Source organism: Rhinolophus sinicus, chromosome 5 (assembly GCF_057876585.1).
Source record: "Rhinolophus sinicus isolate RSI-liver-muscle chromosome 5, RSI-T2T, whole genome shotgun sequence".
Lineage (NCBI taxonomy): Eukaryota > Metazoa > Chordata > Mammalia > Chiroptera > Rhinolophidae > Rhinolophus > Rhinolophus sinicus.
The window spans coordinates 55,153,608-55,178,054 of NC_142505.1; the positions used below are offsets into that span (position 1 = coordinate 55,153,608).

The 24,447-nt window shown below is 38.1% G+C and overlaps 1 long non-coding RNA gene across 1 annotated transcript in view; it reads right to left on the reverse strand.

Moving 5' to 3' along the window:
• Positions 1–24,447, reverse strand: part of LOC148758252 (uncharacterized) — a 170,441-nt gene that overhangs the window by 96,546 nt on the left and 49,448 nt on the right. The window contains exon 2 of the long non-coding RNA XR_016021438.1: positions 4,262–4,370. This is a non-coding gene — a long non-coding RNA (uncharacterized LOC148758252). The remainder of the gene's footprint in view (positions 1–4,261; positions 4,371–24,447) is intronic.

The following is a 24,447-nucleotide window of genomic DNA, read 5'->3' on the forward strand; positions in this document are numbered from 1 at the left end:
CTCATCTGGTGAGGCATTACACACTGTCATTATGTTGAGTGTTTGCTCCAGAAAATAGAGCCAGCTGGTCATTTCAGGTATCCATAAAAAGTGTCATGCAATTGCTTAATATAGAATGCAACATCACTGTGTGGAGAGTGCTTGATGTTACATTCTCCACCAGTACACAGTGTGATGCTTCTATAATCTCTTTCACATAAATAATCTTTCCATGTGGAAAGGATTAAGGCTGGAAATGACAAAAAGATACAGAAATACTTCCAATATTTCTCAGCCACCAGTATCCTCCTCTCTCCTGAGTAGTAAGGGGAGGATGATGTTGAGTAAATAATTTTTAAAATAACAATATCACAGCTACATACTTTATACTTTTCTAACTCAATAAAAAAAATTATGCATTTAAGTGACCATAATTCCATCCTTGCCATTCACATGATACTTGAATATATGATTTGAAATAAGGAATCACCCAACTGGTCTACCCTTTCTACCCTTTTTCAAAAAAACTTGTACTCTAAAAAAAAAAATGTTATGCCTTTGCCCAGTCTCTTCGATGGCTCATGAATTATACCAGGTATGGTTTAAAGAAAACTGACTTTGTTTTTTTAAATACACTGTAGATTCCCTAGACAAGCTGATCAGTTAGTGAATACATAGATAGATAGATAGATAGATAGATAGATAGATAGATAGATAGATAGATAGATAGATAGATATATGCATTAAATATATATGTGAATTTTTACATTTTCTTTATACAACTGCTCCAGATGGTGTGATATGGGTTCCTCTAAGATTTTTTTCTCTGATGATCATATTGAGCCAATAAATATTTGATTAATCCCTCTAGTGGACCCTAGCACCAAAAAGTGCAGTCATAGACAGGAAACATAGTGATAGGAGCCACTAGTTAAGGGGAATTTTTTTAAAGACAATAGAACAGGGCCTAGAGTACTGCTCTAGGCAGAAAAGATTTAGCACCAAAAGAGGATGTAAACCCAAAAGTACTGGCCATAGTCTCTAGAAATGCACAGCAAAAAGAAAAAATGAATTAATGATTCATAAATGCAAAGTCAATGATAAAATGCTTCCTAATTAATCAGAGTACCATATAGGTATTGATTATAACTTAGGAAAATAATAAACTTGTGCATCATAAATCAAGCAGAATATGTTCTTTAAGGCATGATGGATGGAAAACAGTGGATTGAACTTATTAAAGTTCATTGCAAACCTAAAAGGATTCGATGGTAAACTGTTTATACTTCCTGTTTATCATATGATCTTCCTAAATGAAATAGATCTTGAAACACATTTTTCAGAAACTGAGATACTGATCTTCCTGCAATAATAGAAAGGAAAAAAAAAGGAAACAAAGGAGAAAAAAAACATCAATCAGGCCAAAACATTACATGACTCAATGTCTTAGGGACATAATGGGATTATAAATAATGAGAATTTGATACCAATTTTTTTCCTTTGGCTGTAAATAGAATAAAGTTTGAAATTGAGGTGTCTGTCTTTAAGCATTTATATGCAAGATATTTATCTTTATTTTGGTCCATTTAAAAGATACCTGAGCTTAAAACAGAAGAACTGAAAATAGTCACATTTTTGAGAAATTGAAATAAGAAAACAGCTTTTAAATAGTGTGGGAACGGAAGAATAATTATTCAAGAGTGTGTATATTGTAAAATGGCACTAATTTGGATTAATGAGGATAAGGCCAATCTAAATTAGTAAAATATAAACAGGAAAATATTTGAAAAATAAAATAAATGTTGTTTTTCTAGTACTTGCCCCTGAAATGAAAAAGAATAGCTAACAAGGTACTGGACCTGATGTTAGGGCTAGTTTTAATTGGTATATGACTCATTTGCAAATGTGCATTAATTGTGTCTTTTCACCTGTATTAATCAGCAAGTATTTACTGAGCTCCTTATTTCATGCCACCTATGTGCAAAATGCGGGGGAGGACACCAAAGAAATACAGGAGGATTTCATAAATCTGGCTTTCTTAAAAGATCAATTAATTTATCGAGCAGCCTATCCAATTAATAGAGGGCCAAATACTTCTAAAATACTCAGAGACCCCTCCAACATTATAAAATAACATATTTTATAAGGAGTCATTATTTAGGGCATTTATTGTTGGCCTGTACTACCACTCAATGATACTCTCTGGAACTGCCAAGGAGTAGGCAATCCTTGAAGTATTCTCAGTCACTCTTACTCCAAGTCTCCTACAGTGGCTGCTGGTAGGCCTTCTGTAGCAACCCTGGCCCCTTCTGTTTTCCTGTTTATCCTCTCTATTGTAAGAGGAAATTGGATCATTTCCCTCTTTTTATTTTCATTTTAATCATTTTCGTGATTTTAACCAAATCATGATTCCATTTTAATTTATTTTCATTTTAATAATTTCCCAAGAAATAATTATAACAATAACAAACATTCCTATATGTCAGCCTCTGTGTTAACCCGCTCTTGTAGACCCCTGATATTTGCCTACTGGCACCCATTCCTCTTTCTTTTGGAAACAGCATTCAGATTTTACTTGGAGGCATTCCTTCCATTGACCCTACCTACCTACCTACCTACACACACACACACACAAACACACATACACACACACACACACATTTGTAGTCCATTTGGTTTAGGTGAGTAGACATGTGACCCAGACTAACCTTCTCAAAATATTTCATCTCCTTGACTATGGTCATTGGTCAGGGATGACCCAAATTGATCCAATGAGAATTGGTCCCAGTTTTGTTGGAGCTATTGGGAGGCAGATGATCTCTCTCTGCTGTGGTGATTAGCTATAAAAATAATAACAGAAAACTGGAGAGGCCTCTTGGGAATGAAACCAACACACCAGAAAGCAAAATCCAGAGATGGAAAAGGAGGCTAAATCTTGACAACATTAAGTCCCCTGGATTCAACTATACCTGAAATCCACTCCTAGACTTTCCAGTTACATGAGCCATTATAGCCTTTTTTTTCTTATGAGATTTGGGGTTCTGTTTCTGACCCTTGCAACTAGAAATATCTGCTTAATAGACATATTCTATTTCATTTGATTTCTATAACAGTCCTCTGGGGGAAGATATTGCAGTTCTCTATATTTTATGCATTAGGAACCTGAGGCTCATGGAGATTAAGAACAGTGACACAGCCACTCAGTGATACAGATAGACTCAAATCCAAGTTCATCTAACATTGGTGTCCATGCTCTTACTCTTGCAGTCATCTGCCTCCATGCTTCATTTTTCTCTGTCTCCAACATTTAACATAGGCTCTCACACTAAGTGGGTGCTCTGTCAATAGTCTGAATTAGTTTTCATTAGAGGAGAGAGGAACAGGCTTTCCTACTTAATAGACAAAAGTATATAATAAAATAGCGTGGAAGAAAATTAATTGGGGAGTCAGGGGGTTGTGGGGATGGGGGAGAGGAATGAGACAGATTTGACCAGAAAAAAGCATTTGGGAGAATTCTTAGGACTTGGTTCAGTTAATTTCTTAAAAAAACAACTGATTCTCAATAATGAGTTAAACATTTACCTGAACTATCTTATTATGTTATTCATTTACTTTATAACCTCATACTTCATAGCTAGTGCAAAGGTAAGCTTCGGAATAGTTAAATTTGCCCAAATTCCTAATGAGTAAAGGCAAATCAATGTATTCTTCTTCATATTTAACTCATGTTCCAAAGTCTGTGATGCTTATCTAAGGACCCACCTCTTGCAGAGTTCAAAGAGAACTCTGCCCTCAGATATGCTGTGTGAAATTGTGTAACAAGACAAGAAATAGCCTCTTAAATGGCATGGAGACACATCTGTCCTAATTAAATAATATCCCACATAGCCTCTTGCTCAACCATATCACAAAGCACACCCCAAATATCATTAGCCCTACAATGTACACATAGACATGAGGACCAGCACCGCAGTGGGAGGCAAAAACGTGCAGTATGAAAATGGCTGCTAAATTATACCTATGTCATGGATCTCTGCCAAGGATGGCTGACAAGCCTCACCTGTCTGAGTCATTCATCCTTGGCAGGTCTGAGTTCATTAGGCAGATGATGGGGAAGTGAGGCTAAAACAAACTGAATATATTAAGGCTCCTAACGTCCATGCAAATGGATTACTGCACAGAGATACCACCCCCAAGTGATAGCCCAGGAAGCAAAGAACTCATTGAAAAACTCCATAAATTGTCCTTATTATTCAGCATATGTAAAATAGCTTTAACTCACTAAAGGCTTGCTGTAGTCCAGGCACTTCGCTAAGCATCCTCCATTCTGTATCTCATCCTCAAACCCATCCATGCAGTTGCTGCTGTTCTCAATCATGCCGACTTCTGAGCTAGGGAAAGTGAGACACAGTGAATTAAGTAACCTGTCCCAAGTCACACCACTTGTAAGTGATGAGGCTGAGGCTCACTCTTACGGCAGCTGGCTGGCTGTCTCTGGAATGAAGGTACTTATTCACCATGTTATGCCACTACTATGATGGACTACACTGAACATTAAAGACTCCTCTGGAATGCAGTTTGGTTCAACTGCATTCTTTTAATTTTTTTATTGTGGTAAAATATACCTAACACAAAATTTACCATTATAATCATTTTAAGTGTATAATTCAGTGGCATTAAGTACATTCATATTTGCAATTTTGTGCAAACATCATCACTCTCCATCGCTGGAAATTTCTCATCCTCCCATCCCTGAAACTCCAGACCCATTTAGCAATGGCTCCCTATCCCTCCTCCCATTAGGTCCTAATAGCCTCTATTCAACTTTCTGTCTCTACGAATTTGATTACCCTATGTACCTCATATAAGTGGAAACATACAATAGTTATCCTTTTGTGTTTGTATTATTTATTTAGCATAATATCTTTGAGGTTCATTCATTTTGCACCATGTATCAGAATTTCATTCCCTTTTTAAGGCTGAATGATATTTGACAGTATGTATACAAGTATACCACATTTTGTTTATCCATGCATCTGTTGATGGACATTTAGGTTGTTTCTACGATTTGACTATTGTAAATTATGCTGCTATGAACATCCAGGTGTAAATATTTGTCCAAATCCCTGCTTTCAATTCTTCTGGGTATACACCCAGAACTGAACTTGCTGGATCATATGGTAGTATTGTTTAATTTTTTGAGGAACCACCATACTGTTTGCTATTTTACATTCTCACCAGCAGTTCATAAGGGTTCCAATTTTTCACATCCTCATCAACACTTGTTATTTTCTTAGGTGGGGGTGGGGGGCGGTTGGTGGCTATTTTTTTGTTTTTTGTTTAGCCATCCTAATGAGTGTGAAGTGGTAGCTTATTGTGGTTTTAATTTGCATTCCCTTAATGGTTAGTGATGTAGAGCATCTTTTCATTGCTTATTCACTCTCTATATATAGCATCTATATATCTATTCAATGTCTATTCAAGTTTATTGTTCAATTTTGAGTTGGGTTTTTCATTTTGTTGTTGTTCAGTTGCAGGAGTTTGTTATATATTCTGGATATTAATCCCTTATCAGATATATGATTTGCAAATATTTTCTCCTTCTGTGGGTTGCCTTTTTAAACTGTTGATAGCAAAACAGTTGTATCTGTGAGAGTGTTTCTGGAAAAGATTAGCATTCGAATCAATAAACTGAGTAAAGAAGGTATGGATGCAGGTGGCCACCATATCTGAGTCGCCATCAACCTGGCTAACACCTTGTATTTGCCCCACCCTGGTGATTCCTTGAGACTCTGCTCCAACCAACTTTGGGGACACCCAAGCACATTCCAGTGGGTTTTCCATATCAGTGGTTTGTCTTGGCTCATGTTGCACACTATCCTGAAATATCTCAAAGGTTTTCAAAACCCAAAAAAGTAGCATCAGGCTTCAGCATCTCTGTTACTTCTGGCTGAGCAGCCCTAAGTCTGGCACTTGCAACACCTGGCCTCAGTTCATGGCTTGGCCTCTGAAGGCACCTCAAGCCTAGCACAAGTAGTGGGAATCTGTGGATTGCTCTGTGGCTTATGCCAGGTACCCCCAGGCAGGGCACAGGCTGCAGCTGAGCTTGGCCAGTGGTGAAGGCCCTCCCGGGAGGCCCCAAGGCTGGCACACCTGGTGGCCAGCTTCAAACTCAGCTGGAGTATAACCAAGACACCTCCAAGCATGACACATGCAAAGGGCAGACTGGGCAGGCACTTGAGTCCTGCTAAAGCAAATTGTGTTCCATAGGATCAGCCTTTGCCCAACAATTCCTCCACTATAGTCATTTTTAGAAGTAGAAGAAGAATTCAAAAAAATAAGAATAGTTTAAGGGGCCTCGGGGACAATATCAAGTGTACCAACATTCATATCATAGAGGTACCAGAAGGAGAAAACAGAAAACAAGGAATTGAAAACCTTTTTGAAGAAATAATGATGGAGAACTTCCCTAACCTGGCAAAGGAAATAAACATACAAGCCCAAGAAGCACAGAGTGGCTCAAACAATATGAACCCAGAGACACACACCATAAATATCATAATTAAAATAGCAAAGGTTAAAGACAATGAAAGAACCTTAAAAGCAGCAAAAGAAAAGCAGTTAGTTACCTACAAGTTACCTACCATAAGACTATCAGCTGATTTCTTAACTGAAACTTTGCAGGCTAGAAGGGATTGGCACGAAACATATGAAATGATGAAAACCAAGGACCTACAACCAAGATTACTCTACCCAGCAAAGCTATCATTTAGAATTGAAGGACAGATAAAGAGCTTCCCAGAAAAGGAAAGCCTAAAGGAGTTCATCACCACCAAACCAGTATTACAAGAAATCTTAGAGGGACTTCTTTAAGATGAAAAAAATTAAAAGATCAAAAACATGAATAATAAAATGGCAATAGTTACATATCTATCAATAACTACTTTCAATGTAAATCAATTAAATGCTCTAATCAAAAGACATAGGGTGGCTGAATAGATAAGAAAACAAGACCTTTACATATGCTGCCTACAAGAGACTCACTTCAGATTGAAAGACATGCACAGACTGAAATAAAGGGAAGGAGAAAGACATTTCATGAGAATGGAAACAAACAAACAAAAAAGCTCTGGTAGCAATTCTTATACCAATACCAAATGAAACAGACTTTTAAACAAAGTCTTTAACAAGAGACAAATAAGGACTCAGTAATCTCACTTCTGGGAACTCACTACTTCAAAGGGACAGATGCATCCATATGTTCATTGCAGCATTGTTTACAATGGCCAAGATGTGGAGACAGCCTGGGTGTCCGTCGATGGAAGAATGGATATAGAAGAGGTGGTACATATAGTATACAATGGAATATTGCTTGGCCATGAAAGGGAATGGGTCTTGCCATCTGTGGCAACATGGATGGACCTAAAGGGTATTGTGCTGAGTGAAGTATGTCAGACAGAGATAGACAGTGCCAGATGAGGGGGGTTTGGGAGTGAGTGAGAAAGCAGAAGGGATTAAGAAGTACAAATTAGTTGTTACAAAGTAGTTATGGGGATGTAAAGTAAAGCACAGAGAATATAGTCAATGATATGGTAATAACTATGGATAGTGCCAGGTGGGTACTAGGCTAGTCAGGGGGATCACTTCTTAAATATATAAATGTCTAGCCACTATGCTATACATCTGAAATTAACATAAAATAATATTGAATGCCAAGTGTAATAGAAAAAAAAATAAACATTATTTTACAAATAAATTGAGTAAAGAAGATCCACTCTCACCAATGTAGATGGGCAACATCCAATCAGTTGATGACCCAAATAGAACAAAGAGCAAATTCTCTCTCTTTCTCTTCTTAAACTTTCTCACCTTCCCCTGCTCTTGGATATCAGAGCTCCTGGTTTGTGGGCCTCCGTCAGGGGTTGCACCATCAGTTCCCCTGCTTGTCAGACCTCTGCCTTGGACTAAATTATACCACCAGCTTTCCTGGTTCTCCACCCTGTAAATGACATATTACGGGCCTCCTTATCCTCCATAATCACGTGAGCCAATTCCCATAACAAATCTGTTCTTACGTATTTATACAGATCCTGTTGGTTCTGTTTCTATGGAGAACCCTGACTAATACAATTATTTGTTTAACAAATTCTCTATTGTTGGACATTGCGGTTGTTTCGGATTTTAGCTGTTCAAAACAGCCCTGCAATGAACATCCTTATGTCTATATTGATGAGTACACCTGTGTTTCTTTCTTTTTTTAATTGCATATTAAAGGCAAAAAAGAAATGATCCTTAATCGCTATGATTGTACAGCTTTTCGTTTCCATAACACTATTGACAAGGGAGTTTGGGTGAAAGTATACATATAATTTCAGACAGTTGCACAGCACAGTGCATACACATAGTATTGCTCAACAAATGATGGCTATTAATAGCTCCAAGAGAGTGTAGCCTCCATGATCTCAAATTCAAAAAGCAGTGTTCCTGAGCTGCCATTTCTAAACTTTGATATAGCCTCTTTAAACAATTTAAATATTTGTGTTATACCATCCCTCAGAAAATGGGTTCCGCTAGTTTAGTACTCATGTAAAAAAAAAATACATATGTTTTTGTCCCACTTATAGTTCAGTGAACCCCATTCTAATATTTTATGATTAGACAAATCCATTCTTAAATAACTCAAACTACACAAAAAACTTAACAAACTTAGAGGGACATCCTCTATGCAAAACAGATTTCACTATTTTTTTAAATAGATTATGATACTTTTGGAGGCAAAGATCCAATCACATCAATAGAAATTAATAAATGGGACAAAGGATTTTCACTGCTTATGAAAATACTCTAAAATATTTTTTTATAACTGGCAAGTCATTTTAATTTTTAAAAATAGGTTAAATAGTATTAGTAACGGAGCAAATTTCCTTCCATACTTGGTTCAATATCCTACAAGGAAATGTGTCTTTTGGGCTTTCCTGTCAGCAAGCTTCCAACATGGCAAATCTTCATTTAGACATCAGCTGAGAATTCCTGTATATTACAGATTTTCAATACATGCCTAAAATAATCATCACTTTAGGCACATTAAGGATTACCTGGGAGACTTGTATAGCTTAGCACTCAGGCCCTGGTATATAGGTAACAATTAAAATTTTATTAATAAAAAGCATGAATGAATCAATGTCACTAGATATTGCCTTTGACCATCAACAACTAGGACAACTTTTATTTCTTTATTTATAATCACCATTGATTAATAACTTCTCTTGGCTCCATCATCTGCAAAATGGGAAGAGCAACAGTGCTTCGTACAATTGTTGTGAGGAACATTATATATGTAAAGAACCTGGCATCAAGCATGGCACTTTATAAGCCCTCAACAAATATTAGCTGTTCCCATTAACAGCAATATAATCACTACCATTGTCATCACCATCATCATCATCATCATCATCATTATCATTCTGGGATGCAAATGCCATCTGTCCTGCTCTCTTTGTAAGCTGGCATGAGCCTTATTTTCTCCTTGAGAAAAAGGTTGTTCTACAATTGAGTTTCCAATACATTCACCACCTGAGGGTACAATGTAGAAGGGACTTAGAGAGTGAGAGTTGGAAGAGAAAGGGAGCCCGTTAATATGGGGAAAGCAACATGTTCCAGAAAACCTTGGCCTAGTGTATGAGAAAAATGGACTTGGCAATTACAACTGTTATGAAACAGTGTTTTCTGAAGCCAGAGGCTGGTACTGTACAACAAAACAACTCCGAAATATCAAAAGCCCACTTTGGGTGGCCTGCCAGTGGATTATAGACATGACTTTTGTATTGAGAGAAGTTATCTGGCATTGAATCAGTGGAACTACATGGTTTGAGCAGCAGGATATCAGTAGCTAGTTTGGGTTTCAAAAAAAAAAAAATCAAAAGTGGCAGATCAGTACAGCATAAGCAAAACCTAAGAGATTTGTTATGTGCAGCATAAAAGAAGAGGGAGTTCTGTAAACATCCAACTATGGAGGAATATGCTGCAGATTTTTCTTTAAACCATTTCTCTCAATGCACTGAAACTTTTCAAGGACTTAATTGATTTTTAGGAAGACATTTAACATTGCAATCTGTATGGGAACATTCTTTGAGTTAATTTAAGAGCAAATTTATCATAGCTCATTTTTCTAATTATTGAGGGTAGAGTAAAAATGATTACAGGTTGGAAAGAGACATGGCAGAGCCTGGGAGTGGAGATGGGCAAAATCTCTCCAATTTCCTAACACAAAAAAAGAAGTGCATTTATTCTATTCTTTAGATTCCACATATAAGTGAGAAACAGTCTCAGAGACATAAAGGAAAAACTAAGGGTTGCTAGATGGGAGTGGGGTGAGGATGAGGGGGAAGGTGAAGGGATTAGAAAGCACAATCGGTAACCACAAGATTGCCATGGGGATACGAAAGACAATTTGGGGAATATAGTCAATAATGTTGTAAAGATTTTATAGGGTATCCGATGGACACTCGTCTTATTAGGGAGACCACTTCAGGGACGGTGCAGATGCCTGATCACTGCACTGTACACCTGAAGCTGAAGCTGAATAATAATGAATGTCAACTATAATTATTTATATATATATATATATATATATATATATATATATATATATATATATATATATATATATATATATATATAGTCAGGATGTGGAGTACAGCATAAGGAATAGAGTAAGTAGAACTGTAACAGCTATATATGATGTCAGAGGGGTAGTAGATTGAGGGAGGGAAGTTATCACTTTGTGAGGGGTGTAAATGTCTAACTATTACATTGTTTTATACCCCTGAAACTAATAATTTTTTTAAAAAGTGCATAAATTGCCTTTTGTTGAAAACCACACCTGCAAAGCTAATGAGAGCGTGGCATGGCTATGTCTGTCAACTACTGATGGTAGATAAGCAGCTAGTCTTATAAATGGTACTAGTTCAAAATGGAAACACCAGCATGCACAAGTTTTAGCCCATAATTAGTCAGAAACACTACTGTTTGCTTCCAGAACTTGGCAGCTTGCTGCTCCCCCTCTTTAAGACAGATTACTGATCCACGTAACATTCAAGTTCTAAATTCATGTTTGCAGCACCCATGGCCATTTCTCATCTACTAGAATGCAACATATACAAAATGTACAAGGTGGCAAAATGGAGTTATGTCCTAGGATGCTTAGGAGCCAAGTGTTCTGTGAAAGCAGGTAAATTATGAAATAGAAGAGGGTACCAGTGCCAAAACTGAACACAAACAATCCATCACTTCTCCCTAGAAACTTCCAAAAGAATATTGCCAATGAGTTACTCCATTCTAACAAAGAGGAGACTTCTGGGCATTGTAAATGATGTTGCCATACCTGCAGAAAGCCATCTTCAAGAAATGGATTTTTATAATGTTAACACGTTTGAAATGTTTATGATTGGAGTCTGGTGCACCTAGGAGGTGAAAAATAAAAGGCTTCTTTACATTACAATCTTCTACGGTGCAGTATCTTACAACAAAACCTGTTTGACAGGAGATCTGGCCGTTGGCCTCCCAGTCTTTCTAGAGAGAACGTCTGAATGGCTCCCTGATTTCAGCTAATTATCTGAGTTCCAGTGTGTGTGTGTGTGTGTGTGTGTGTGTGTGTGTGTGTGTGTGTGTACACTTTTGTATTGGTGTTGGGGAAAATTAGAATTTTCTTTCTGAACTCTGACTAATCTTGCTGTCATCAACCTTACCTCCTTGGATCAATCCTCCACAGTGCCATCAGAAATACATTTGTAAAATCTGATATTGTCAAGAACCTGTTTTAAAAATTTTCAATGGCAAATTGCTTTCCTACTGGACTAAGTCCAAAATCCTCAAAATAACCATTAAGAAAACCTAAATGGGTGGGAGATGAGGGTAAGGGGGATCAAATATATGGTGATGGAAGGAGAACTGACTCTGGGTGGTGAACACACAATGGGATTTATAGATGATGTAATACAGAATTGTACACCTGAAATTTATGTAATGTTACTAACAATTGTCACCCCAATAAATTTAAAATAAATAAATAAATAAATAAATAAATAAATAAATAAATAAATAAAATTTTAAAAAAAGAAAAAAGAAAACCTAAATGCTGGGCATTTTGTAAACATTTCATTTAAAAACATAATAATTATGATGTTTTACAAATTATTAAACAAATGTTTTTAAAAATTTCTCTTAAATGATGTACCCTTTGGCTTTTACCTATTGAGTAAATGGCTTCCATTTTTCTTGAATAGAGCAGATACACAGTAGAGCAACGGTTTCCACCCAGGGACAATTTGTCCCCCAGGGGACATTTGGCAATGTCCAGAGACACTTTTGATGGTCACAACTGGGAAGGGATGACTGGTATCTAGAGGATAGAGGCCAAGGATGCTGCTCAACATCGTATAGGGCATAGGAAGATCTCCCACGTCAAAGAATTATCCATCCCAAAATGTGAATAGTGCTGAGGTTGAGAAAACTTGTGCTAAAACAATAAAAAATATTGCTCAGTTATGACCATTAAATCTGCGTTTGGAGTCCATGCCACAGGAGTGGACCTCAGAAGCTGATGGATAGGTGCCTCAGGGAATTGATCTTTACTTCACACAGGGTTACAGTGAACACTAAGGAAGGAGTTGGGACTCTATTGCACAAAACAAGGTGTGATTAAAAAAAATACAGTGAATGTTTAAAGAAAATAATTATTACAGTAAAAGACACATTGCCATTAATCATCCTCAAAATATGCCCCCTTCACTTCGAACACACTTCTCCCATCGTTCTTGCCACTTTCTGAAGTGGTTCTGAAAGTCCTCTTTCAAGAGTATCTTTAGTTGCACTGTCGTAGCTGCCTTGATGTCCTGAAGCAACTCAAAATATTTTCCTTTCACAGTCATTTTGACTTTGGGGAAGAGCCAGAAGTCACATGGTACCAGATCTGGTGAATAAGGTGGATGAGGACACACCATAATGTTTTTATTTGACAGAAAAAGACATCACCAGTGTAACATGGAGCATTGTCATGATGGAGGATGATTTACAGCACACTTTAAAACACACCTTCTGTCAACCATAGCTCACACCCGACTGACTGCACCAAACAAGTTGAAACTTGTCACACATTGTTACTAAGGTTTGATGCTCTGCTTCCCATATTGTAGATCCCTGCCTTTCCATTGGATGGCACTTGGCAGCAGCATTCACCATATTTTGCAATCACATTGGAAAGGCTCCGTGTCACACATCGCTTCTGGTACAGCAGTTTCTGTCAAATGAAAACATTACAGTGTGTCCTCATTCACCTTATTCACCGGATCTGGCATCGTGTGACTCCTAGCTCTTCCCCAAAGTCAAAATGACCATGAGACGTAAACATTTTGAATCAGTTCAGGACATCGAGGCAGCCATGACAGGACAACTAAAGACACTCACGGAAGAGGACTTCCAGAACTGCTTCAGAAAGTGGCAAGAATGATGGGATAAGTGTGTTTGAAGCAAAGAGGTATATTTTGAGGGGGATTAATGGCCATGTGTCTTTAACTGTAATACTTTCTTTTTATGTATTTAAACATTCACCGTATGGTTTGATCTCACCTCATATGTAGGGCACACTGGGAAGGCCAGAGTCTCCAGAAAAGTCAGACAGGAAAAATGTTCAGAGGTGTTTGAAAAAAAAAAAAAGAATGGCAAAGGAGCATCTCATAACTGGCAGACTCCTCACTCAGCACAGGTAATATCATTCATAGCTATAGGTCCTTATGAAGACTTTGAGGGACCTGAGAAGCCATGCCTCTGAGAGTGTGCGGGAACAAATTCTGCTCTAACAGTCTATTTCTGTAACACTTGCCATTTAAGATTCAAATATCCCCCAACTTCATCTGTTGGTGTTTCCATTAATCACCATCTCTTTAGGACAATGACAACACCAGTGAAACAGTGATTTTGGAAGTTAGACTAGTTAAGAAAGAAAAAGCAATTCTAAAATCACCCTTGAACAATCCAAAAGTAAAACTGTAAAAGATCTGAATGTACCTTTTTTACCACAAGCTAAAGGAGCCTAGAAATCAGGATATGACATAAGGAAATTTCCCAGCTGCCCAGACAGAAAGTGAAGAGTATTTCCATGGCAAGGGAGTCTGGGGGCAAAGTGGAGGAAAAGAAAGCCAGGAGTCAGGCACAAGGGTACTAATTTCCCTTCAGAGTCAAGGGCTTGGGTGGAGCTGAGTGAAAGGCACTAAAATTACCAGATAGCATAAGGGGCGACCTGAAAACCTCAGGGATTTGGGACCTACTTTCCACTTGAATTCTGGAAGGAGACTAATTTTAGGGCCCCTCCGACAAATCTGTAACAGTGGAGGAAAAGGAAGCATGGCATGTTTTGGGCAGAGACGGCATGGAAGGAACCCAGGTGTTTCCCATACACCCGATGAGGAATACAAAACGATGACTATTAGGGTGAGAGTCAGCAGTCCATGGAGAGGTGACTATATAGCAGAGGCTAGGGGCGAACAACCAGAGTGTGGGCTCAGACGCAGGATATTACTGAGATGCAGGGAATCTGCAGCAGCAAGCCCCACATCAGCACGCGAAGGAAGGAAAACACACCAAAGAAAATTAACCAAGAAAATAAGACAAAAGTTTTACCATCTCTAAATTTCAGGGGGCAATTACCAAGTAGGACCAAGGACATCTTCCTGAGGCCAGCAGAGACCTGGGGGGACCAGCCTGTGGAGCAGCAGTCAGGCTCTAGTCCATAACAATATGTGTAATTTGTGTACACAGGCACCAGTTTAGGAGGAAGAAGAGGAAAGGCGAGCCTTTGAGAGAACTGAACTGAAGATCTGTCCAAATGTTTAAGCAAGGTTAAGGGAATGGGCACACAAGACGTTTAGATAAGTTACAGGAAATAAACGAGCTATAATTTTTGGCATATTTAAATTGCAGTATTTAAAATGTTGATACTCATTTCAGTAGGAAATTCCTACTTACAGGGTTTAATTATGAGGAAACTGAAGCTCAAAAAAAGTAGCTTAAGTCACCCAAGTTCACAGAGCCAGTACATCAGAGACCTCTAGCTCCAAATACCAGGGTCTCTCCACTGTGCCTTGGTGTCACAGCATTCCAGTGAACCCTTGGCACTCGGGCCCATCCTAAATTATCAACCTCATTTACCACTACGTTCCTCAAATTCTTTTTGTTTCAGTCACAGAATTATTTCCATGCATGCCATGGATTTCCCTCCTTCATTCTTTTGAACAAGGTTTTCCTGCTGCTTCGATGCACATCCAAGCCACCTTTTTCTCTTCCACTCAACATAACATCGTTAGGTAGCCTGGAACGCTCTTTGTTGAGAGCAAAAGGTGGGAAGTACTGAGAAACAAGCTGACAAAACTTGGTTACCCAAGCCAATTACCAGTGAAAGAGTGCTACTGTCTCACCCAGCCCAGTGTCCAGGCCAAGAGGCAGGATCGGATGGGTTTACAACTGCCTACTTGGATTTTGCTGGCTGCAACCATGTCAGCAGACTCACAGTGGGTCTGCAATGCCCAGTAAGCTCTCAAGCTCAGAAGCTGTGTTCAACGATTCTATTTACAGCCTCACTGTCCCTTTGACATTTCATCCTTGTTCCTCTGGCACACAGCCCTACCCAATTTCAACTCAACTTTCCACCACAATGAAACCAGCCAGACCACCCACAATTCCCAGTCTTTGAAATGTGGCTGGTGTTCCTGAAGAATTGATGTTTTTAAATTTTGTTTAATTTTAATTAATTTAAATGCAAATAGCTATATGTGACTGGTGACTACCATACTGGACACAGGATTAGAACATTCTACTTTGACTAGAATATTCCCCAGCATATATTCAAAGCATACATAATATAGTTATATACCCACAAACCAAATACATACTGGTTTACATACTTAATTTAAAATATTCCTCCAATATGGTTGACTTCCCATTTCTTCAATAATAGCTACCAGCCATTATAATCAAGCCAAAAATTATCCCCTTGGCAAAGCTTTACCTGTCACCTCTATAGATGCAATCACCACTCCTTTTCCTAAACTCATACATCATTTTATACATAGGTCAGACCATTGAGTTCGAGAACTTTCCATCATGAGCTAACACAATGAAAAGTTCACTAACTTAATTGTCCTACCTGCATATATGCGTATATCTATCATAGAACACATCACAATGTATTAGTTCATTGTTGACATTTTGATCTTCCCTCCTGTTAGAATGTGCTCTCTGTGAAGGAGGAAAGAGACTCTTTGATTCATATTTGGTTCACCAACACCCAGAGCCAGAGTGGACATAGTAAGCATAAAATCTGTTGGATGAGTAAATGAGTGAAAAATAACTGAATGGAAGACTGGTAGAAATATTACAGCTACTTTTATAAAAAGGAATGTGGAAAGGATAAAATCTTGCAGGGGCAGAGATAATTAAAGTATCATCTGTTTTAGGTCTTTTTCTTTCACATTTCTTTTTATGGAAGTTACTGAGATCTATTTGAGAGATGATGTAGAATTCTAATTGCTAATGAGGACTCTGTGGAAGCCAACATTAAACAGTATTTGAGTTGTCAGTTATCAGATGTTGGTAATAGATGGGAGACAACATGCCTGGTGGAATAGTTCTCACCACAGTTGTCATCTGCTACACACACCAATCCAAGATATGTCTCTGTAGACTTGAGTCACAGTTAATACACTGGAGTGCTGCCATCACTCCATCCCCCGCCAGTCCCTGTTCCAAACCACCACTTCAATAGTCTTTTTTTAATTTTTAGTTTTTAATTACAGTTAACATTCAATATCATATTAGTTTCAGGTGTACAGTACAGGAGTTAGACACTTCTACAACTTATAAAGTGATCCCCCCATAAGTCTAATACCCACCTGGCACCATACATAGTTATTACAATATTATTGACTATATTCCCTATGCTGTACTTTACATCCCCATGACTATTTTGTAACTGCCAATTTGTACTCCTTAATCCCTTCACCTTTTTCACCCAGCCCCCCATTCTCTTCCCAGCTGGCAATCCTCAGTTTGTTCTCTGTAACTATGAGTCTGTTTCTATTTTGTTTGTTCATTTATTTTGTTTTTTACATACCAGTGATAGATATAAGTGAGATCATATAGTATTTGTCTTTTTCTGTCTGACTTATTTTATTTAGCATAACAGCCTCTAGGTCCATCCAGGTTGTTGCAGGTGGAAAGATTTCATTCTTTTTCATGGCAGAGTAATATTTTATTGTATATATATACAAGATCTTCTTTACCCAATCGTCTGTTGATGGACAGACACTTAGGTTGCTTCCATATCTTGGCTATGGTAAATAATGCTGCAATGAACATAGGGGTGCATATACATTTTCGAATTAGTGTTTTGAATTTAAGTAGTCTTGTTAAAATACAAATATTATGGGGCCATGTCCATGATTAAAATCTATTGCTGACCAAACTTTTTTTGATACGCTATATTTTTATTATCTTTTAATTCAAAATATTTTCTAATTTTTTTAAATTAAATTTATTGGGGTGGCATTGGTTAATAAAATTGTATGTGTTTCAAGTATACATTCCTATAATACATCATCTACATATTGCATTGTGTTCACCACCCAGTCAGTTCTTCTCCTATCACCATATATTTGACCCCCTTTACCTTCGTCTACCTCCTCCCCTCTGGTAACCACTAAACTGTTGTCTGTGTCTATGAGTCTTTGTTTGTTTGTCTTATTCCTTTGTTGCTTTCAGTTTTCTATCCCACATATGACTGAAATCACATGGTTCTCCACATTTTCTGTCTGACTCATTTTGCTTAGCATGATAATCTCAAGACCCACCTATGCTGTCACAATTGGCAGTATTTCATCTTTTCTTATGGCTGAGTAGTATTCCATTGTATATATACCACATCTTCTTTAAGCAATTATCTATCAAAGGACACTTCGGTTGTTTCCATGTCTTGACCACTGTGAAAAATGCCGCAATGAACATAGGGGTACATATATCTTTACAGATAAATGTTTTCAGATTTTGGGGGCTAGATACCCAGAAAAGGGATTGTTGGGTAATACTATTCTTAATTTTTTGAGGAATCTTGATACTGTTTTCCATAGTGGCTTAGTGGCTGTACCCATTTACATTCTCATGAGCAGTGTATGAGGGTTCCTTTTTTCTCCACAACCTCTCCAACACTTGTTATTACTTGTCTTATTGATAATAGCCATTCTAACAGATGGTATGTCATTGTGGCTTTGATTTCCATTTCCCTAATAGCTAGTGAAGTTGAGCATCTTTTCATATAACTGTTGGCCATTTGTATGTCTTCTTAGGAGAAGTGTCTGTTCAGGTCCTCTGTCCATTTTTGAATTGGATTGTTGTTGTTGTTGAGTTGTATGAGTTCTTTACATATTTTAAATATTAGCCCCTTCTCAGAGGTGTTGTTTGCAAATATCTTTTCCCATTTGGTTGGTTGCCTCTTTGTTTTGTTGATGGTATCTTTGGCTGTGCAGATGCTTTTAAGTTTGATATAGTCCCATTCATTTATTTTTGCTGTTACTTCCTTTGCCTTTGAGGTCAAATTCATGAAAACTAAGGCCAAAGTCCATAAGTTTAGTACCTATGTTCTTGTCAATGTAATTTATTATTTTACGTCTTATATTTAGGTGTTTGATCCATTCTGAGTTAATTTTGATGTATGGCGACAGATAAGAGCCTAGTTTCACTCTTTTGCAGATGGCTTTCAAATTTTTCCAGCACCATTTATTGAAGAGGCTTTCTTTTTACCATTGTATGTTTTTGGCTCATCTGTCAAAAATTATTTGCTCAGATATATGTGGGTGTATTGATTTCTGTGTTCTCAATTCTGATTCATTGGTCTGTGTGTCTGTTTTTCTGTCAATATGATTCTGTTTTGATTATTGTCACTTTGTAGTATAATTTGAAGTCAGGAAGTGTAATACCAAAACCTGGTAAGGATAACACAAAAAAAGAAAACTACAGACTAATATCTCTGATGAATACAGATACAAAAATCCTAAACAAATTACTAGCAAATCGAATACAATATCATATTAAAAATATTATACATCATGATCAAGTGGGGTTCCTTCCAGGGGCACAAGGCTTGTTCAACATATACCTTGTTCTTTTTTCCCAGGATTGCTTTGACTATTGGGGTCTTTTGTGATTCCATACAAATCTGATGATTTTTTTGTTTTATTTCTTTTAAAAATGCCATTGGGATTTTGATACAGATTGCATTAAATCTGTATGTTGCTTTGGATAACATGGCCATTTTAACTATGTTGATTCCTTGCTGTTGGTTGTTCTGTGTAGATTTGCCATTTTTTCATGATTCAGTCTGGAATGGTTATATATCTCCAAGAACTTGTCCATTTCTTCCAGGTTATTGAATTTGGTGACATATAGTCTTTCATAGTATTCTTCTTTGATCCTTGTATTTCTGTTGACCAAACTCTTTAACATGACCTGCAAGAACCTATGCAAATTGACACCCAATCCAATTCTCCAGCCACAATCTAAAATGTGCTCCCCAATTCCCCTGCTCCAGCCACACTGGCTTTTCCTAGCCAGTCTCCACCAAGTCCCTTCTAGCCTCAGAGCGTGTGCACTTTCAGCTCGTGCTCCCTGGAACTCTCTTTCCTCTCTTTTTTGCTTAGTTAATGCAAACTCATCCATCAACTCTCAGCTCAGGCATCACTTAGTAGGGGAAGATTTTCCTGATGTCCATACAAGGCTGGATCTTTTTTATAGACAACACATATCTCTCATTGTTACACTTATCACAGATGGTTTTACATGTATGTGTGAGTATTTGATACATGCCAGTCTCTTTCCCTAAATGCTTAGTTCCACGTGAAACTGAATACGTTGACTTTTGTTCATCATGTAACTCTCTGGCCCCTAGCACTGTCCATAGCACAAAGTGGACACTCAATAAAATCTGTTGGATGAGTGAAGAATGAATAAGTGATTGGTATAAAAAAAACTCTCCCTGAAGAGTGTAAAGCCAACGATTGAATATTAAGCATCAAAACTGAAGAAACTAAAGATCACAAGGATTAAGTCCGTGATAAAGAATAAACACGTCAGCGATGTCCTGACTTCTTTGTAGTGAAAACAATCATAGTAATGACTCTCAAATAAAGGCTAAGGCACTAAGATCTCTTAACATATTCCATCTCGTTCTAGGATGTAACCCACTCAGAGGTCACCAAATCAGCACAGCACATCACATGTGAACAACAGATGCTTCCAGGAAAAATTAGAAGCATTGACGTTAAAATATCCAGAGATTATCATTGTGGAATTTACTTCAAGGGTCAAAGATACAGACCTTTTAGCTTAAATGTTTTCTGATCTTAAACCAAACCAGGAGAAATGGTAAGTTTCACTTTTCACATTTTGTGTCTGGTTTTGGATATACTACATAATTTATAAAAATACAATCAGACACATTAATTACATAGTGATATTCATTTATTTATTCATTCAGCAACTATCTAGTGACTCACTAGTATTGCCCGGCAGTGGTAGACAAACATAGACATAATATCTGGCCTCATGGAGACTCCACTCCAGTGGATGGTAACAACCAGTTTATACTGAGTATCTGTCTACTCTTATTCCAAGCACTGTGCTAAGAGCTTGACATCCAGTATCTCATTTTAATACTAATAAAAATCATGTATGTTAGTACAATGGGCATTTTTTGTTTGGGGACTCCCCAGAATCCACAATTCTTAACAGTCACTCTTTCCCTAGAGAAACTGTTTTTCCCAAGAGATACTCTCTATTTGGGACTGATAGATACAGGCCCCACCCTCCCACCAAGTGTCAAGGTGTAACCCAGGCTTCCAGGCCTCGCAAGTGCTCCCTCCCTAAAATCTGAGCATTGGGCAGAGAGAATGAGACTGGAAGGCACTGCATTCAGAGCAGTCTCCTCTGACCAGGAGACCATTTGGGGCTTCCTTCTTCCTAACATCCCATGCATGCTGTCTTCAAATCCACAAGTCCCTGACATCCTACTAATAAATGACTTTTTGCTTAAGTTAGAGTCAGTTTCTGGTGCTTACAACTTAAGAATACTAATTAGCATTGAAAAGATGACAAAGTGGGTTGAGAAATGTATCCAAGGTCACATAGCTAAAAAATGGTAGAGTTAGTATTAGAACCCATGCAGTCTGATTCTAGAGTTGTCCTTACTACTGAAAGAGAAGATGATGTGTCCAGGGGTGCCGTGGCTCACAGGGTAAATTCCGGCAGGTTCTATGGCTGTCCCAGCTTGATCAAGGCTTTCCCAATGTACCCACCACCACCAACCCATACCGGGTCTAAGTCTCACACTCCTTATTTGAAGTGCTTGAAGGGCCTCGTAGAGCAGAAACATGGAAGTTGCCTCAAAGCAGTAGTTGGTGATATGTGAGTATAACCAGTCAGAGTCACCAGCACACCCACCACTATCACTTTAAGCTGGACACAGTGTCAGATGGGCCGGCGCCTGGCAGTTAGCGGTTTCTCCTGGATGGCCTCCAAACTGACCTTGGAACAGAGTCAGCTTCCAGTCTGAATGGGGCCCCAACTCCTCTCCCCTCTTCCCTAGCCAGAGACTTATCAAGTTCAGGGAAATAGAAAAACTCACCCCCAAAACATGCATCGAAAATCTTTGGGCCGGAAGCCTCTTTCTCTGAGTATGAAAGTCTTTGTTTCAGCTTCCAAAGTGAATGAGTCAAGTCTGGGGGAAGCAAACAGCCTTCAGAGAACAAGAAAGAAAGCACAGGGGGAGGGACACCACCAAACTGGGGTTCTAATTCTGCCCCACGACCTTTCCCTAAAGGAGTATAGTGATAAATGATCCTTGTAAAGTCATGAGATAATGAAATGTATGTAAATGCATTGTTGGAGTCCAGTGAAGAGTCCATGTGCATTTGACTGTGTTGGTTGTGGATTTCTCACACATACAATAACAAGTTTCTGGCTTCCCTGGCACATATGCTTGAGCAATGTGTTGCTATATTTCTGACAGTTGGTGACATTTCCTTTGCAGTCAGCAAGATTCATACAGAGGCTGTGTGTCCAATGAAGAAATTAACATCCTGAGTCCCTATGTTTGCTATTAGTCATCATTTGTGCCTTCATCCAAAAGCACTCATTGAATACCCACTGTGTGCTCGGCCCTAGGGGCCACAAACCAAGTCTGAAGCAGTTACTGTTCCCTTAAGGAGAAGACACGAAGACACATGTACTTAGAAAACTGTATTGCCCAGTGATGTTATTAACTAGAACAATTGCAATTAACATTTGTTTGAGGACTTACAGTGTGCTAGGAACTGTTATAAAATATTTTGCCTGTAATATCTCCTCTAACCCTCATAGTAGCTCTGTTATTATGCCCATATTATAGACGATAAGAATGGGGGCAAACTACTTCTGGATTCCAGGAAAGGGATGTTAGTACACAGAAGAGTACCAGGAAGGTTTCATAGTGGAGAATGTGTGAGCTGGTCCAGCTACTTCATAGTCTATTAAGGTGATGTTAAGGAAATGTGACCATATTTCTCTTATGTTTGTCACCCTCAAGGGATATGTCATTATTAACACATAACCCTCATCTGAGAGTTGCTTATGAAGCTGCAGGTACTGATAACAGACTTAACATGAAGACTTTAGGCTTATAGCGATCTCTTTTCAAACTTGAAAAAAATTCATTCTATTGGCCCGCTGTGTTTTAAAATCTGAGAATTCAGTAAATTGATTAAAAAATTAACACAGAGTTAGAAGATCAATTGAAGAAACTGATACCTATTGGCCAAAAGGCCGTTTAACAACCACAATTTTCAAGAGGGTGAGACCTTAGACATAAACTGATCTATTATTTTCAATTTTAAAATGAAAGGATGAAGACACACAGAAGTAAAAAATAAACTTGTCCTAGGGCTTTGTATAGGAGCCAGGACTGACACCCTTGCCTCCCGATTTCTAATCCAATGTCATTTTTTAATTAAAACAACAACTTTATTGAGGTATAATTGAAGTACGCTAAATCACATCTTTAAACTGTACTATTTGATCCATTTTGACAAATGCATTCACCTGTGAAACCATCACTGCAATAAACCTAAATATTTCCATTGCCCTCAAAGTTTCCTTATGCTTCTTTATCCCTCCTTATACCTTCATTCTTAGACAACCACTGATCTAGCTTTCTATCACTACAAGTTTGTATGTTCACAATTTTATATAAATGGAATTATACAGTATGTACTCTTTTGGGCTGACTTCTTTCACTCACAGAATTATTTTGAGACTGATCCGTATTGTGTGTATCCACAGTTCACTCTTTTTTACTGCTTAATAGTATTTTATTGTGTGGGTATAACATATTTTGTTTAGCCATTCATCTGTTAATGGACACTTGGGTTGTTTCCATGTTTCCAGTTTTGAGCTATTATAAATAAATCCACAATAAACATTCCTGCATGGGGTGTCCAGTTAGCCCAGTTGGTTAGAGCGTGATGCTGCTAGCACCAAGCTTGTCGGTTCGATCCCCGCATGGGCCATTGTGAGCTATGCCCTCCTTAAAAAGAAAAAAAAAAATCCTGCACAAGTGTTTGTGTGGACATATACTTTTATTCTCTAAACTAAATACCTAGGTGAAGACTGGCTGGGTCTTATGGTAGGTCTAAGTTTATCATTTAAAGAAACTACCAAACTATTTTCCAAAATAGTTGTACCATCTTATATTCCTCACCAGCAGTGCTTCTGAGTTCTAGTTATTCCACGTCCTGTCCAACATTTATTATCAATTGTCTCTTCAGTCTTATTTTTATCAGCTACTAACGATTTTCATCACAACTAACTAGTAGATACCTTAATGCTGCACTGGTAGAGAAAGGCCTTTCAAGTGTCCGAGGCCGGATGTGATGTTCTTACCCTCACCCCCATCATTTTCTTTTCTCTCTTTGTCAGTTTTGTGGGATAGAGTCTTGGAGAAACTGTAGACATTTTTAGAGGTAATGTCAATATGAAAAACAGAAAGGTTTCAGTTTCTTATAGGTGCTCCCCTTGTGACTATGAAGGAAGAGAAAGCGCCCTCACTCAGAGCACTGAAAGGACACGTCATTACCACTAGGCTAAGGAGGGGCAGCGTGGAGAAACTCAAGAACTTGATGCCGGGACCCTGAAGGGTCCAGTGAAGAGCAAGGAGAAGGAGGGATACCTTTCTGGTGGGCTCTTTACAGACCACAAAATGACTATTTTTCCTTCCCTTGAGAGTAAACACCTTCTCTTGATCACCCCTGTAAGAAATCCATAAATACCTGGTATTAGTTATTAATTATAATAGCTACTACTAAATTAGCAGAGACCTTGTATCTGGAACTATGC